Below are 16,545 nucleotides of genomic sequence, written 5' to 3'. Positions count from 1 at the left end.
TGTTATTTTTAAGTTATTCTGCACTGTAACTGCACTTGATATAGGGCAGGAGGGGGGAACTAAGAAAACTTTTCTGCTGGAAGCAATTTCAACCCTGGAAGGAGGGGGGAAAAGACACCAAAAACTTAAAGTAGTGTGTAGAGCTGTTTTCCATCACCAGGGACTATACAATTACAGGCCAGGTTTCTACATCAAAAGGGAAGGAAATTCTATAGATGGCACAGTAAGTGTCTATTTAGAAAAAGCGAATAAGACAGCTTCTAAATGTATTTATGGTCCAGGCCTGGTGAACCAACATCAAATGTTCCAAGTAATATGTTAGAATTTGATACGTTCTTATATCTATGAAGGGGACGCAGTGGCTCAGTGGCTAAGACGCTGAGTTTGTCGATCAGGAAGGTCGGCAGTTTGGTGGTTCGAATCCCTAGCGCCGCGTAGCGGAGTGAGCTCCTGTTACTTGTCCCAGCTTCTGCCAACCGAGGTGGCGCAGTGGTTAAATGTAGCACTGCAGGCTACTTCAGCTGACTGCAGTTCTGCAGTTCGGCTGTTCAAATCTCACCGGCTCAGGGTTGACTCAGCCTTCCATCCTTCCGAGGTGGGTGAAATGAGGACCCGGATTGTTGTTGGGGGCGATATGCTGACTCTGTAAACCGCTTAGAGAGGGCTGAAAGCCCTATGAAGCGGTATATAAGTCTAACTGCTATTGCTATTGCTAACCTAGCAGTTCAAAAGCATGTAAAAAATGCAAGTAGAAAAATAGGAACCACCTTTGGTGGGAAGATAACAGTGTTCCGTGCGCCTTCAAAGTTTAGTCATGGCGGCCACATGACCACGGAGACGTCTTCCGACAGCGCTGACTCTTCGACTTTGAAATGGAGATGAGCACCACCCCCTAGAGTTGGGAACGACTAGCACATACATGCAAGAGGAACCTTTACCTTTACCTATATCTATAAACAATGCAAAATGTATTTCTCTCCCACACAACCCTGCAAGGGAAGCCGGTTTGGAAGAGAAGGGATGGGATACAGTTCAGCCTGTGAAGATTCATGGTCCAGCAGGGACTAAGTGGTCCTTGATTTATTACCAGAACTTAGAAGGAAAATTGTCATTGTTAAGCATGATAGTTGTTAATTGAGTTTTGCCTCATTTTATGACCTTTCTTACCACAGTTGTTAAGTGAATTACTGCAGTTGTTCAAGTTAGTAACATGGTTGTTAAGTTTTGGCTTCCCCAGTGATTTTGCTTGTCAAAAGGTCACCAAAGGGGATCGTGTGATTCTGGGATGCTGAAATTGTCATAAAGGCAAGTCAGTTGCCAAGTGGCTGGATTTTGATCACATGACCGTGGGGATGATGCAATGGTCATGCGTATTTTTTCCCGATGTAACTCCAGTGTAACTATGAACAGTCCCCAAATGAATGGTTGTAAGTCGAGGACTACCTCGTTACTATCCAGTAACCAAACTGGATCTGTCCTGCATTCTTTGCAGAGCTTCCCAGGCTCAATGCAATGTACATTTTTCCCACTTCCTTTGCAGTAACAACAACCTTTTGAGGTAGTCTGAGCTGAAAAAGGGAGACTGGGTTGGGACAAAGTCCAATCCAGGAAGTTTCTATGGTGGAGGATTAGAACCTAGATCTCCATTCTTTCTCCTCCTCCTCCTCCCCCACCTCCTCCTCCCATTTTTGACAATATTTTAAAACTGATTTGCCATTGCTTTCTTCCTAGGGTTGAAAGAAGTTTTAAGATGAGTGACTAGAACTCAACTAGTCATTCCAATGCACTCCAAAACTTAACCTTCATCCACCAACATGGAACTCATATCCAAAAAATGCAGAAAGTCCTTTTTGCTCTTTGTTGGACTTCCTTGTGGCACCAGGTTTTTTTCTCTTCACACACACACACACACACACACACACTCACACACACTTTAAGTCATCTCCTTGGGCAACACTTTGCTTAAGTTGTATGCATGATTCGTTCTTCGAAGCCTGAAGCGTGCCCAGCCCAGGATCTTCCTCAATTAATGGTTTAAAAAATTTTTCTGAATCTCTAGCACAAATATTGAATGCTGTTATTCTATCGCACATCTGAAAATTATTAACCATAAATACGTGTTTTTAAATGTTAAATATCATCCGAGGAGCAGTTATACGTACTTGTTTAACATCTGTAAATACACAGTGTTTGCACTATGCAGTGTATTTTTTAAAAAAATAGCATTCAAAATAACATAAGATAAGAAACTCACAGTGCACTATAATCAAGTCCATGGCTATTGATGTGTTGCAGGAAATTATTTGATAATTAATGTGCAATGGCTGAGCCAGATGGGTGTGTCTGATTCTGGCAAGACCTTGCGTTGGCTGATGCATTCTGGTGCTGTTTTTAAAAGTCTTTAAAGCTGGCAGCTTTAAAAAGAAGAGAAAATACTGAGAGCCAGTTTGCTGTAGTCGTGGCTAGAAATCAATAAGCAGTGAGTTCTAGTCCTACTTTGGGTACAAAAGCCAAAGGGTTGATTTTAGGTCAATCACCAGGAGACGGTGAGTTTTGGTCCCACTTTAGCCATGAAAGCCAGCTGGGTGACTTCAATCCAATCCCCAGGAGATGGTGAATTCTCACCTTAATCACTTTGGGCCAATCACCCCATGCCCTTCTAGTACTCTAGCCAGGTAATGACCAGAATGACCACAACAGAAACTTAGGTTCATTTCAAGTAAACATACTATTTTAGTTTTGCAAATTTGTTTTATTGCTCACACCAAGAATTCGAATGCTGAACTGAACATTCAAACAAAGCCTTCAAAGTTCCACATTGAATTTTAATATCTGGTAATATCTTGCCCCATTTTATAAACTCCCTTGACACAGTCGTTACGTGAATCATTGCAGTTGTTAAGTTAGTCACGTGCTGGTGAAGTGAATCTGGCTTCCCCTTGACTTTGCTTGCCAGAAAGTTGCAAAAGGTGATCACGTGACCCCGGGACACTGCAACCGTCATAAATGTGAGCCAGTTGGCAAGTGTCTGAATGTTGATCACATGACTATGAGGATGATGCAAGGGTGGTAAGTGTGAAAAATGGTCATCAGTGATTTTTTTTCAGTGCCACTGTCACTAAATATATGGTTGTAATTTGAGGACTACCCATATAGGAACTCTGAACTTCTGCTACACATGAACCAAAATCTTGATTCAAACTGAATTAAAAGCTTTATTTTCCACCTAATAAAGTGGAACCCACAGACTTATGAGGATTAGTGTTTAAGCACTTCTAATAAGCAGGAATTTTTTTATTATCTTATTCTTGGCCTCTTTTCTTGAAACCAGTGTATGCAGGATGAAATATTCTGGGCAATATCTTCTGAATTATTATTGTTGTTGCTGCTGCTGCTGCTGTTATTGTTGTTGTTGTTGTTATTATTATTACTTTGCCAATACAAGCTGTTGAAATAACTCAGACCAGGTCCTTACTGATTCCAATATTACGGCAGTAGAAGCATTATGGTACAAAACTGGAAGCACTTTAGAGTCATAAAATATCTGCAAATATTTACTAAAGAAAAACTAAAAGAGTGAGGACAAAAAAATGGCAAAACCATAATCATATCCACTAGGACAGGTTTAGCCAACCGTAGTCATTTTAAGGCAGTGTTTTTCAACCACTGTGCCGCGGCACACTAGTGTGCCGTGACATAGTGTAAGGTGTGCCGTGGGAGAATTACTTTATATATAGTCAATATAGGCACAGAGTTAAAATTTTTTAACATTTTCTAATGGTGGTGTGCCTCGTGATTTTTTTCATGAAAAAAGTGTGCCTTTGCACAAAAAAGGTTGAAAAACACTGTTTTAAGGTATGTGGACTTCAACTCCCAGAATACCCCAACCAGTATTTCTAGCTGGAGTATTCTGGGGGCTGAAATCCACACATTTTAAAATCTTCAGACCTGGCAGAGACTTCATAATGTATCAGGAAGAGGATTGGGGAGAAGCAACTTGGAATCATGGAAAAACTTCCTGAGAGAACAATTAACCAGTGGAACAATTTGCCTTCAGAAGTTGTGGGTGCTCAGGCACAAAATTTTGAAGAACCAATAATGCTGGATACATGGGAAAAGATATGTAAAATTCACGCAAGCCCAAAATCTGAGAGAGAACTTTTACAAGATGTTTTATAGATGGCACTTAGATCCTAAAAAAATGCCTTGCATGTATCCGAATTTACAACCTTAATGCTGGAGATGTGATTGTGTTAATGCTACATATTACCATATATGGTGGACTTGTAAAAAGGTTAAAGCATTCTGGATAAAAATATGGTGGATTATGCAAAATATTTTTAAAAAGAGGATAAAGTTTACCCCTCAGTTATTCTTGTTAGGTTATAACTATTGATTGTACTGCTATAGAGACTAATTTGATTTTGACCCTAACAACGGCAGCAAGACTGTTGGTGGCGCAATACTGGAAGAAGGAAGATTTGCCTACTATTCAAGAATGGACATTAAAAGTAACAAACTTAGCAGAGATGGCTAAAATATCAGCATATCTTAAGGCTCATTCAGACGAGAAAGATAAACTGGAGTGGAGAAGATGGATTGATTATATTCAAAATAAATATGGGACTAAGAAATTCCAGATAGCCTATGACTGAAAAAGCAAGGAATGACATAAGTTATTTAAAGTTAGCTTAATAAAAGAGGAGTTAAAGTACAAATGAAAGATGATGCTAAAGTTTCTTTTAGTTTATTTTAGAATATGATTGTTAAAGATTTATACCCTGTATTTGCTCTGGGAAGTCGGAAGGGGGAGGTTGGGGGGGGGGAGATGGGTATGGGTGGGGAGGGTGGGGGAGGGGAGGTAAATATTTGTAAAAGCTTTTTAAATTTTAAATTAAAAAAAAAACATAAGAAGTTGTGGGTGCTCCAAATCTGTAAGTTTTTAAGAAAAGATTGGACAGCCATTTATCGGAAATGGCGTAGGGTTTCCTTCCTGAGCAGAGGGTTGGACTAGAAGACCTCCAAGGTCCCTTCTGCTGTTCTGTTAGTCCTGTTATTTCTCATCCTTGACAACCTTAAGATATGTGGACTTCAACTCCCAGAATCCCTACTCAACATGCTTTAAGGTGAATGAACTTCCACTTCCAGCTGGGGAATTCTGGGAGTCGATGCATCTTAAAATTGCAGAGATTGAGAAATATTGCTGTAGATAAATGACACTTAAAAAGATGATAGAAGAAGAAATAGAGATGCAAATACCCTGGAACTTTATCTCCCTGTGCATCCATCCATCTATCCATCTATCTAACCATCCCGATCATTCACTCATCATCTCGTCTGTTCGTTCGTTCACTCACTCACTCACTTTCATTCATTCATTATTCCTCCTTTATTACTTTATGATAAGTAACAAGTTGGCAAACACACATAATACTCCTTCATTCGATTTTCCCCACAACAACAACCCTGTGAGGTGGGCTGGGCTGAGAGAGAGAGAGTGACAGGTCCAAAGTCACCCAGCTGGATTTCATGCCTAAGGAAGAACTATAACTCACCATCACCTGGTGATTGGCCCAAAGTCACCCAGCCGGCTTTCATGCTTAAGGCATGGCTAGAACTCACTATCTCTCAGATTCTAGACTTATGCCTTGACCAAACTGGCTCTCATTTTATTTTTCACTGCTTATTTTAACCTACACATTTTTTAAAAAAGTTTGGACTTGCTTTGATATCACCAGGGAGATGGGCTTATTTAAAGTATACATCAAACCCCCAAGGCCACCCTTTTTCTGTTTCCTAGGCAGTTATTGAGGAAGCATCTGGTTTAAATACTGGTTTTGTTGCCAACGATGGCAACATTATATTCCAAGACAGTGCCATGATTTCATATATTAAATCATCCTGCCTAATACTCTTTTTAAATAGTAATGTCAGTCACGTCAAGACTTGGGTGGACCAAGGCAGAGAAATCGAAGGAGAGGGGAGGGGAGGGGAGAGAAGAAGAGAAGAGAAGAGAAGAGAAGAGAAGAGAAGAATATGAGGAGAGGAGAGAAGAATATGAGGAGAGGAGAGGAGAGAATTCTGTATTGGCCAAGCATGCTTGGACACATAAGGAATTTGTTATCGGAAGCTCTCGGTATACATACAAGCCACAAACTGTTAAATCATAATATTTATAAGATAAGCAGATTTTTCAGAGACTGCAATCCCGTTGACATCTCTTTTTAAAATATCTTTTTGCATATATGGAAATTGGCCATGATTATTATCTTCATAAGGTTTGGGAGGTGTTTTTTTTTTTTTGTCCGAGATATTTTTAAAAGCCTTTTTTTTTTTGTTTAGTTTATTGTTTTCAAGCGCAGACACAAAGCCTATTCAAATTTAATTCCTTTCGTTCAGGATGTTTGAAAAATAGATGTATATCCTGTGGGTTCCCATAATATCTGCTGATTGTAGAACAAAACAAAAAAATATATACCCAAGGCCATTGGATATACCATACATTTGAAAGGTTGAAACATCTGAGTGGGGTCCAGAGGGATGAGGTCAAAAAAGTCAAAATGGCCTCCACATTCATGTTATTAAATCTCCACCCCATTTCTAGGTACCTGATGTAAAAAAAAAATGATATTTATATGCTGTCCACCTTGCTGTCTAAAGTGACTCTGTTTATGGTAGCCATTTTGACTCTTTTGACCTTCTTTAACACACTGCAGGGAACAATACTGATCATCCTTGACTTACAATAGTTCGTTTAGTAATTATTTGGAGTTACAAGAAGGCTGAAAAAAGCGACGTATGATCGTTGTTCACACTCATGACCATTGCAGCATCCCCGAGGTCATGTGATCAAAATTTGGACACAACATTTGGCTCATATTTATGACTGTTGCAGTGTCCCCTGGGTCATGTGATCGCTTTTTGCGACCTTCTGACAAACAAAGTCAAATGGGGAAACTCACTTAACAACTGTCATGCTTTGCAAAACAAATTTTGGACTTCATGGGGGGTCGTAAGTCGAGGACTACTTGTACAGTGCCACTAAAAAAAAAAATGACTTACAGCCATTGCAGCATTCCCTCCGTCACATGATCAAAATTCAGGTGCTTAGCAACCAGCATATATATTTGAAATTTGCACGGTCCTGGGGTCACATCACCTCTGCGAGGTGGCGCAGTGGTTAGGGGTGCAGTACTGCAGGCCACTTCAGCTAACTGTTATCTGCAGTTCTGCGGTTCTAATCTCACCGGCTCAAGGTTGACTCAGCCTTCCATCCTTCCGAGGTGGGTGAAATGAGGACCCGGATTGTTGTTGGGGGGCAATATGCTGACTCTGTAAACCGCTTAGAGAGGGCTGGAAGCCCTATGAAGCGCTATATAAGTCTAACTGCTATTGCTATTGCTATCTCCATTTTAACTTCTCCAACTAGCTTTTGACAAGCAAAATCTTGTTGGTTACAAAGTCCATGGCAGAATCTAAATTCATTTAACGACTGCATGATTCACTTAACAATGGATAGCCAGCAGCTTAGAATCACCTTTTGGCCAGTATAAATTTTAACAAATATATAAATAAACAACTGCAGCAGTTCACTTAATAAAGATGATGCCAAAAAGCTCTTAATATTCGAGTGGGACAGATTTAACAACTATTGTGGTTAGCATTGGAAATCCGAACCAAAATTGTTGCCACCCATCGAAGACTACCCGTGTAGTCCTCCATGGGTGAAGTCTACAATAAAACAGTAAAAGCCTCCCCCACAAATAAATACATTTATTCTGATGCTGAAAACAGAAGCTCTCTCCCACTTCAGAATTCTGAGGTTGGTTCTTGTCCTTAGGACCATCAATTTTACAGAATAACTCAATAACAAGAGTTGGAAGGGATAGAATAGGATCATGAAAATGGGGAAAATTCACTTAACAAATGTTTCACTTAGCAACATAAATATTGGGCTCAATTGTGGTTGTAACCCGAGGATTACTTGTATTAGAAGATGAAAAATGGTCTCCTGTTAAGTCCTCTAGCACATATATTTCTTTGTGGCAGCCCCTGAGATATTGGAAGATGCTATCCTGCCTCCCCTAGTCCTTCTTTCCATTAAACTAGACCTACCCAGTTCCTGCAACCGTTCCTCATATGTTTTAGTCCCCAGGCCCCTAATCCTCTTTGTTGCTCTTCTCTTCACTCTTTCTAGAGTCTCCACATGTTTTCTACATCGTGGAGACCAAAACTGGATTCAGGATTCCAAGTGTGGCTTTACCAAGGCCTTATAAAGTGGTATTTTCATGTGATCTTGATTCTCTCCCTCTGTTTATGTAGCCTAGAACTGTGTTGGCTTATTTGGCAGCTGCTGCACACGGATGGCTCCTATTTAAATGGTTGTCCACTAGGACTCCAAGATCCCTCTTGCAATTAGTGCTGTTGAGCCAGGTATGAGCTATGCCCGTGATGGGGAACCTATGGCCTGCGTGCCCCAAGCGACATGCGGAGCCACACGTGGCGTCGCCCGTTCCTCTTCCGGGTTTCTGACGCGCATGCGCACGCTACAATCACCTGGCCCTGGTGCAAGCGGGTTGTCAACTCAGAGGGCATCTGTCGGAACCCTTACAATGGTCTTCCCTTTTCCGGCAAGAGCCTGAACACCAGCCAGCTGATTGGCACGTTCACATGTGTGGTAATAACCGGAAGACTGGCTGGCTGGTGTACATGCGCGTGCAGGAAACCTCCTCTTCCTGGTCGTGGCCCAGATGAGTCCGTGCAAAGTGCTCCATTTTCGGTACTTGGCGTCATGTGTCCGTACACGCACTCCTGTCAGGGTTCCAAATAGCATCCAAAAGTAAATCAGAGTCCAAGGCAAAGTTTTGCTCAAAGTCCCAATTGATGAAGAGAGTCAAGTTGGCACATCTGGGGAAACCCGAATCTGAAAGCTTCCCGGTTTCCCCCACCCAGTTGAAAGTTCATGCTCTTGCCCCCACCCCCACCAGTCCATCCCATGGTCCCATCTCCCACTGCCACGCTGGCAGCTTCCAACCCATCCAGTTCCGGTCAGGTGCAGAGGTGCAGAGACACAGGATGACCTTGGCTTTCTAGAAAGAATGTTGTTATGGCTACCTGTCATCTAACTCCGTACAATCCCCCCCACTCCCATTTTCCCACAATAGAAAATGCACAGCAGAATAACAGAAAGTGTGGAAGGCCAGAGAACCAAAAGAAAAGGGGGCTGCAGGCCTGACAACTCCCCCCTTTTCAGCACTCAGTGCCAGAAAGATTTGCCATCAGTGACAGAAACGTTTCTCACGGTTGAATTTCATTTTGTCAGATAGGGCCCTGTGTTCAAGTCTGTCAATATTCAATTGTGGGTGGAGAACCAACACTCTGCTGTCAATCTTAAGACTGATTATTTGAACATCGACATAGAGGAGATGGTGGCCAAGGATGGAGATTTTAGAACTCATGGGCCATTAGAGGTTAAACGGCTTTTCGGTGAAGGTTACAAAACAACTTTCTTTCTTTCTTTTATTAATGCCTCTTCACAGTTAATGGAAATATTATATAAAGAAAAAAAGGGGGGGATGAGATGATCTCACTGCATTCTGAAAGGTGAAACGCATAAGAGGATTATGAGGTTTTTTTTTAATTATCTCCATCAGCTGCTTTTTAGTTTTTGCAGGGGAAAAAAGCCCTTTACAAATTAAAAGTTGCTCAATGCAGAAAAGGTGGACCACTCTTGAGCTCTTGATAGGCGCATTTTGCTTTTCCTACATCTTTATTTCTATTCACTCATCCAAAATATTTCTGAGGCTAATTGCTATTTGTGAGAAGATAAGTGTTAGTATATTCCATTTTAAAGCAAGATTTGGGGCTTGAATGCATGAAGTCTTCAAATCAAGGTGGATTTGGGGACACGTTTGCCAGTTTTCTAGTCAATAGAAGAGAGGAGGGGAGGAAAGGAGAGAAGAGAAAATAGAACAGAATAATAGAACAGAATAGAATAGAACAGGAGAAGAGAAGAGAAAAGAAGAATAGAATAGAATAGAATAGAACAGAAGAAGAGAAAAGAAGAATATAACAGAACAGGAGAAGAGAAGAGAAAAGAAGAATAGAACAGAATAGAACAGGAGAAGAGAAGAGAAAAGAAGAATAGAACAGAATAGAACAGGAGAAGAGAAGAATAGAACAGAATAGAATAGAACAGGAGAAGAGGAAAGAAGAATAGAACAGAATAGAATAGAACAGAAGAGAAGAGAAAAGAAGAATAGAATAGAACAGGAGAAGAGAAGAGGAAAGAAGAATAGAACAGAAGAGAATAGAACAGAAGAGAAGAGAAAAGAAGAATAGAATAGAACAGGAGAAGAGAAAAGAAGAATAGAACAGAATGAAATAGAACAGAAGAACAGAAGAGAACAGAATAGAATAGAGCTGGAAGGGACCTTGGAAGTCTTCTAATTCAGCCTCCTGCTCAAGCAGGAGAACCTATATCATTTCTGTCCAGTCTCTTCTTTAAAAACAAAACCCCAGTGAAGAGGCACCCACAACCTCTGGAGACAAGATGTTCCACTGCTTAATTGTCCTCACTGTTAGGAAGTTTCTCCTTAATTCCGGGCTGCTTCTCTCCTTGATGTGTTTCCATCCGTTTTTCCTTGTCCTGCCCTCAGGTGCTTTGGAGAATAATTTGGCTTTGTCTTCTTTGTGGCAGCCCTTCAAACACTGAAATATGCTATCATGTCACCCCTTAATTCTTCTTTTCTTTAGACCAGCCAAACCCAAAAACCTGAAGCAATTCTTCATATGGTTTAGTCTCCAAGCCTTTGATCATCTTAATTGCTCTTCTTTGCACTTTTTCCAAAGCCTCGACATATATATTTTTTGTAGTGTGGTGACCAAAGTTGGTTGCAGTATTTATTCCAGGTGTGGTTTTCCTAGGGTTTTGTAAAGTGGCACTAATACTTCACTGAACTTGGTTCTATGCCTCTGTTTATACAACCCGGGATTGCAGTAGCTTTTTTGGCTGCTGCTGCACATTGCTGGCTCATATACAGTAGTTTGTTTGTTTTTTCTCTCCTTTTTGGGGTGTCCTTGATGCTCCCTCAAGTTGGTTGTCTTCTTGGAGATGTTTCAGGACCCAGCTAAGTAACATAATCAGTGCTAGGAGATAGCGTGGCAAGACAAAACCGCGCTCGACTAAAGCGCGCCCGATTAAACCGCGTCGCTGACGTCATCAACAGGGCGACTACAGCGAGCGCGGAGAAAGAAGGGCGCTTTAAATAGCGCTTTGAAAGCAAGCCGATTCAAGTTAAGGTAAGGGTTAGGGTTAGGGTTAGGGTTAGCTTTAGGGTTAGGTTTAGGGTTAGGTTAAGGGTTAGGGTTAGGTTTAGGGTTAGGTTAAGGGTTAGGTTTAGGGTTAGGTTTAGGGTTAGGTTAAGGGTTAGGCTTAGGGTTAGGTTTAGGATTAGGTTTAGGGGGGTTAGGTTTAGGTTTAGGGGTTAATTTTAGGTTTAGCGTTTACAGCGTGCTTTTTTCTCCGCGCTGTTGTCCGCTGTGATGACATCAGCTACGCGGTTTCATCGAGCGCCCTTTAGTCGAACGCGGTTTTGTGGTGGAACCAGGAGATAGTGGGGCTTAGAGAAAGGAGGATGGCGGCGACAAAAACAACAATTGTGCAGTCCTTGATGTTCATTGCAGACATTTCATGACCCAATTAGGTATCAGCATCAGTGCTAGAAGTGAATGGGGTTTGCTCTTTATTTATATACAAGTGGCTAGACCTGTCAGTGTTGGTGGCAGTGTCCTTAGCGGTTCCTTGATTAGGCTGCTGTTTACTGTTAGCTTGTTTGCCATTTCCTGAATGAGGTATTGTTTGCAGATAAACAGAGATTAGCAGCAAGATTAACATTAGACCAACAATATATATATATGTGTGTGTGTGTGTGTGTGTGTGTGTGTGGGTGTGTGTTTTATTTGTGCTGATCAATAAATAAAGGGAGACTAGTATAGATCTATTTCAAGCTATTTAGCTCTCATCAGCTAGCCATACCCTTACTGGGATTTGAACCTGGGCTGTATTACATACTAGGCAGACATCTTAGCCATTAGGCTACAGGCTCTTATCCGTTATCAGCGAAGCCAGGGTGAAAGGTATCTATTAGATTTTTACAACCCCTGGTAAAAAAATATATAACAGAGGCAACAGTAAAAATATTGGGTTTCTGTCGTGATGGACTCTTGTGACGAGCCGAATGACAGATGATGGAAGCAGTTAGCTTCCTCCCATAATTGGGGCTTACCAGGGGTTGTAAAAAATCTAATAGATACCTTTCACCCTGGCTTCGCTGATAATGGATAAGAGCCTGTGGCCTAATGGCTAAGATGTCTGCCTAGTATGTAATACAGCCCAGGTTCAAATCCCAGTAAGGGTATGGCTAGCTGATGAGAGCTAAATAGCTTGAAATAGATCTATACTAGTCTTCCTTTATTTATTTATCAGCACAAATAAAAAACGCAAATATAACAAAGGCAACAGTAAAAATATTGGGTATCTGTCGTGATGGACTCTTGTGACGAGCCGATAGACAGATAATGGAAGCAGTTAGCTTCCTCCCATAATTGGGGCATACCAGGGGTACGTTTTTAATATTTCCCTCTTTGGCTAATAAACTTGGATCTCCCCGTTGTCTCCACTCCAGTGCTAAGCAGACAGATAAAAGAGTTGGAAGGCACCTTGGAGGTCTTCTAGTCTAACCCACTGCCCAAGCAGGAGACTCTCTACTGTTTCAGACAAACGGGTGTCTAATCACTTCTTAAAAACCTCCAGTGTTGGCACACCCACAACTTCTGCAGGTAACTCACACACACACACACACACACACACACACACCAAAAGGAAGGAAGTGTTGATCTGTCTTAATTTGGGGGTAGAATTTGAGGCAAGTCAGTTCTGGGTCCCTGATAGCTTCATGCACAATCAGTTTTAAATTGCATCCATTTGCATTTTGAAACAAGCTGTTTTAACGCTATAAATCTTTCCCAGAAATATCAAGATTTTTCCATTAGGAGAAAATGAACAATTTCTCCAGTGGTTTGTTAGTGGGTGGTGTGGGGTTTTTTTTTCCTTTTTTTTCTTTTTGCACACATATGTTTTTCATTTGTGTAAAGGCAAGGAAAAGCAAGTCTATAATCTGGCGTCTGTGAAATCAAACCCTATTTTATAAAATATGTTACATTGTAAACTAGGACTTCAGGCAAATTCAGAACATTTTAAACAAAAGTTGCCTTGAGCTCTTCGTTTTTACGATTCGGAGTTTTATTGAGCAAAAAATTAAATCAACGCTAATAGGCATTTTTCAAAATGCTGAAATGTGTTTTATGAGATGTTGTTTAGAAATACATACACATAGTCCTTGACTTACACCCACAACCAAAATTTAGGTTGCTAAGGGAAGTTGTTAAATGGGTTAAATATTAAATAATAAGACAGGTTAGCCTGTCCCCTCACGGTGGCATAGTAACAAAACAGAAAAGTTATTTCATTAAAAAAAAAAAACCTCCTACCCTGTTTCCCCGAAAATAAGGCCTTCCTGGATAATAAGCCCAATCGGGCTTTTGAGCCATGCACCAAAATAAGCCCTCCCCCAAAATAAGCCCTCCCCCAAAAATAAGCCCTCCCTGACAATATTGCAGCAGAGCAGCAGCCATGAGGTGACCACGCTCTCCACTTCCTGCACCTCAAAAATAATAAGACCTCCCCAAAAATAAGGCCAAGTGCTTATTTCGGGAGTCAGGGGAAACACAGTAGTATTTCATTTATTGTCGACTGGATAACCTCTTACAGACTGTCCTCAATTTATGCCCATAACTGGACCCAAAATGACCATTTGGAGTTACAACGACACTGAGAAGAGCGACAGGACCTGTTTTCACAGTTACAACAGTTGTAGCATCTCCATGGTTGTGTGATCCTAAATTCAGATGCTTGACGAGTGACTCGTATTTATGACAGTTGGGTTATACAATTCCCCTTTTGTGGCCTTCTGACAAGCAAAGACAATGGGGAAACCGGATTGACTTAACGACAGTGTTACAAATTTAACAACTGCAGTGATTCACTTAACAATGAAAAAGGTTGTAAAATGGGGCAAAACTTACCCCATAAATTACTCACTTAGCAACATAAGCTTAATTGTCGCCAAAGGGAGAGTTCTATCTGCATTGTTTTTTTTACTCCATTTACCGAAGCATGAAAATCAGTGTAATCTCCATTCTAGGCTCTCTTTTGTCACAGAACTTTGAGTGCTAAAGTTCTAACACATCTGGAAATATTCAGGTTAGAGAAAACCATGTTATTCTATCTTGTCTATCTAGCGTGGTAAGGCCACTGTTGGGATCCTACATCCAGTTTTGGTCGCCACGATGTAGAAAAGATGTGGAGACTCTAGAAAGAGTGCAGAGAAGAGCAAGAAAGAGTCTTAGGGGACTGGAGGCTAAAACATATGAAGAACGGTTGCAGGAACTGGGGATGCCTACTTTGATGTAAAGAAGGGTTAGGGGAGACAGGATAGCATGTCTTCCAATATCTCAGAGGTTGCCACAAAGAAGAGGGAGTCAAGCTATTATCCAAGGCACCTGAGGGCAGGACAAGAAGCAATGGGTGGAAACTAATCAAGGAGAGGAGCAACTTAGAATTAAGGACAAATTTCCTGACAGTTAGAGCAATTAACCAGTGGAACAACTTGCCTCCAGAAGTTGTGAATTCCCCAACGCTGGAAGTCTTTAAGAAGATGTTGGATAGCCATTTGTCTGAAGTGGTGTAGGGTTTCCTGCCTCAGCAAGGGGTTGGACTAGAAGACCTCCAAGGTCCCTCCCAACTCCGTTATTCTAATTCTAATCATTGGTTGTACGAGTGCTGTACGTTTCTCTACTCTGTTCCCCGGTGATGGGTGTTAAGATCTGGCGATCCCTCCTGGTGACATCTGTCTTTTATTAAATGGGATGTGGCTGGCGAAAGGTTTGTTCCTTCAAGTGATTCACCCTTTTGAGTGACTCAAGAGGCACTTCTTGAGTCTAAGGACCGAAAGGAAGCCCTGCTCAAAGGATCGGAAGGCTGGAGAAATTCCACGGGAGCTGTAATGTGGTTGAATTCAATGCGCATGGGCCTCATTAGCCATCAGAAAGAATGCTGCGGCCTTTGGGGAGATCCCTGACCAAGTAATGCTTCTGTCCTGGAATGAACTAACATAGAGACCGGTCTGCTCCGGTTTGTACACAAAGTACCACAGAGAACTACTACTTTGATTGAGGAGAAGGGTGGGGAAATTTTGGACAATAGTCCTCAGGCTTCTGCAAGATTGCCATGGAACTAATTAGAGTTACAGTAGAGCAGGAGTGACAGAAGCCGTCTCTATCTTGGCTTGAGGATAATAAGCTGGACTGAAAACTAGAGCCGCGCTTAACCGATGCGAGAAAATATTTGTACCTCAAGGTTGAACTGCGGTGCTCTCTGAACTTGGTGGTTTTCGTGCAGACATTTCGTGGCCCAACTAGGTAACATCATGAGTGCTAGAAAGGAGGGGAGGTTTGTGGAGAGGAGGAAGAGTTTTCTGACTGAGGTTTCCCAAGAGCATGAAACAAACTCCTTGTCCTGACAAAAAAAACACCCCTTTTATTAATTGACTGTGAATTCTGCTCCTTCGCATCCAGCAAAGTCTTTCAAGGGAGGATTTACAGTCACAGACCTTATCTGGCTTGGAGAGCTGCCAGGCCGATCTCTGCAGAACTTGGCCAGGAGTCTCGGAGAGACACAAACCAATGAAACGCATTAATGGTCTCCTGCAAACTCCACTCCCCTTTCTCTCCTCTTTTATTCCCTCTGGGAGGGGCCATTCATCGTCCACCTATAGCAGGTCAGCGGTTCAAATCTCACCGGCTCAGGGTTGACTCAGCCTTCCATCCTTCCGAGGTGGGTAAAATGAGGACCCAGATTGTTGGGGGCAATATGCTGACTCTGTAAACCGCTTAGAGAGGGCTGAAAGGCCTATGAAGCGGTATATAAGTCTACTGCTATTGCTATTGCTATAGCCTTACTCCCAAGTCGATCCCTGTTGTTTAGCTGTTCCCCTCATCTGGCAACTCTGTGTATGCGCACACTGGGAACAGGCTCCAGCTGTTCCTCTGCCTCACTGATAACTGTCAGAGGGCCCGGGCCCCCTCTCTGCCTCCGACACAGAGCCCTCATCCGAGCCTTCCCCAGACTCCAGGACTGGCCCATCTTCCTCCCCAACTTCCTCACTGTCCGAATCTGCTGCCAGCAGCTGGCCACGGGCCACAACAAGGAGGGGGAAGGGGGAGGGGAGGAGGGGGAGTGACCTGAAGTATGTGTTGCTACCACCACATATATTAAAAAGAAGCAGAGCTCCAATTATGTGGTCATCAGCATCTTTTCACTTGTTTGAAGTGGAAATGATGGGAATATACATTATCTGTCCCAGATTTCCTTTTTGTTTACTTGCAAGATAAGAAAGTACCACAAAAATAATTGTGAGGCCAGAA

The sequence above is a fragment of the Thamnophis sirtalis genome, unplaced genomic scaffold (assembly GCF_051295495.1).
Source record: "Thamnophis sirtalis isolate CommonGarterSnake01/CBP01778 unplaced genomic scaffold, rThaSir2_p1.2 scaffold_4, whole genome shotgun sequence".
NCBI lineage: Eukaryota > Metazoa > Chordata > Lepidosauria > Squamata > Natricidae > Thamnophis > Thamnophis sirtalis.
Note: the sequence above shows the minus strand (reverse complement) of the source record.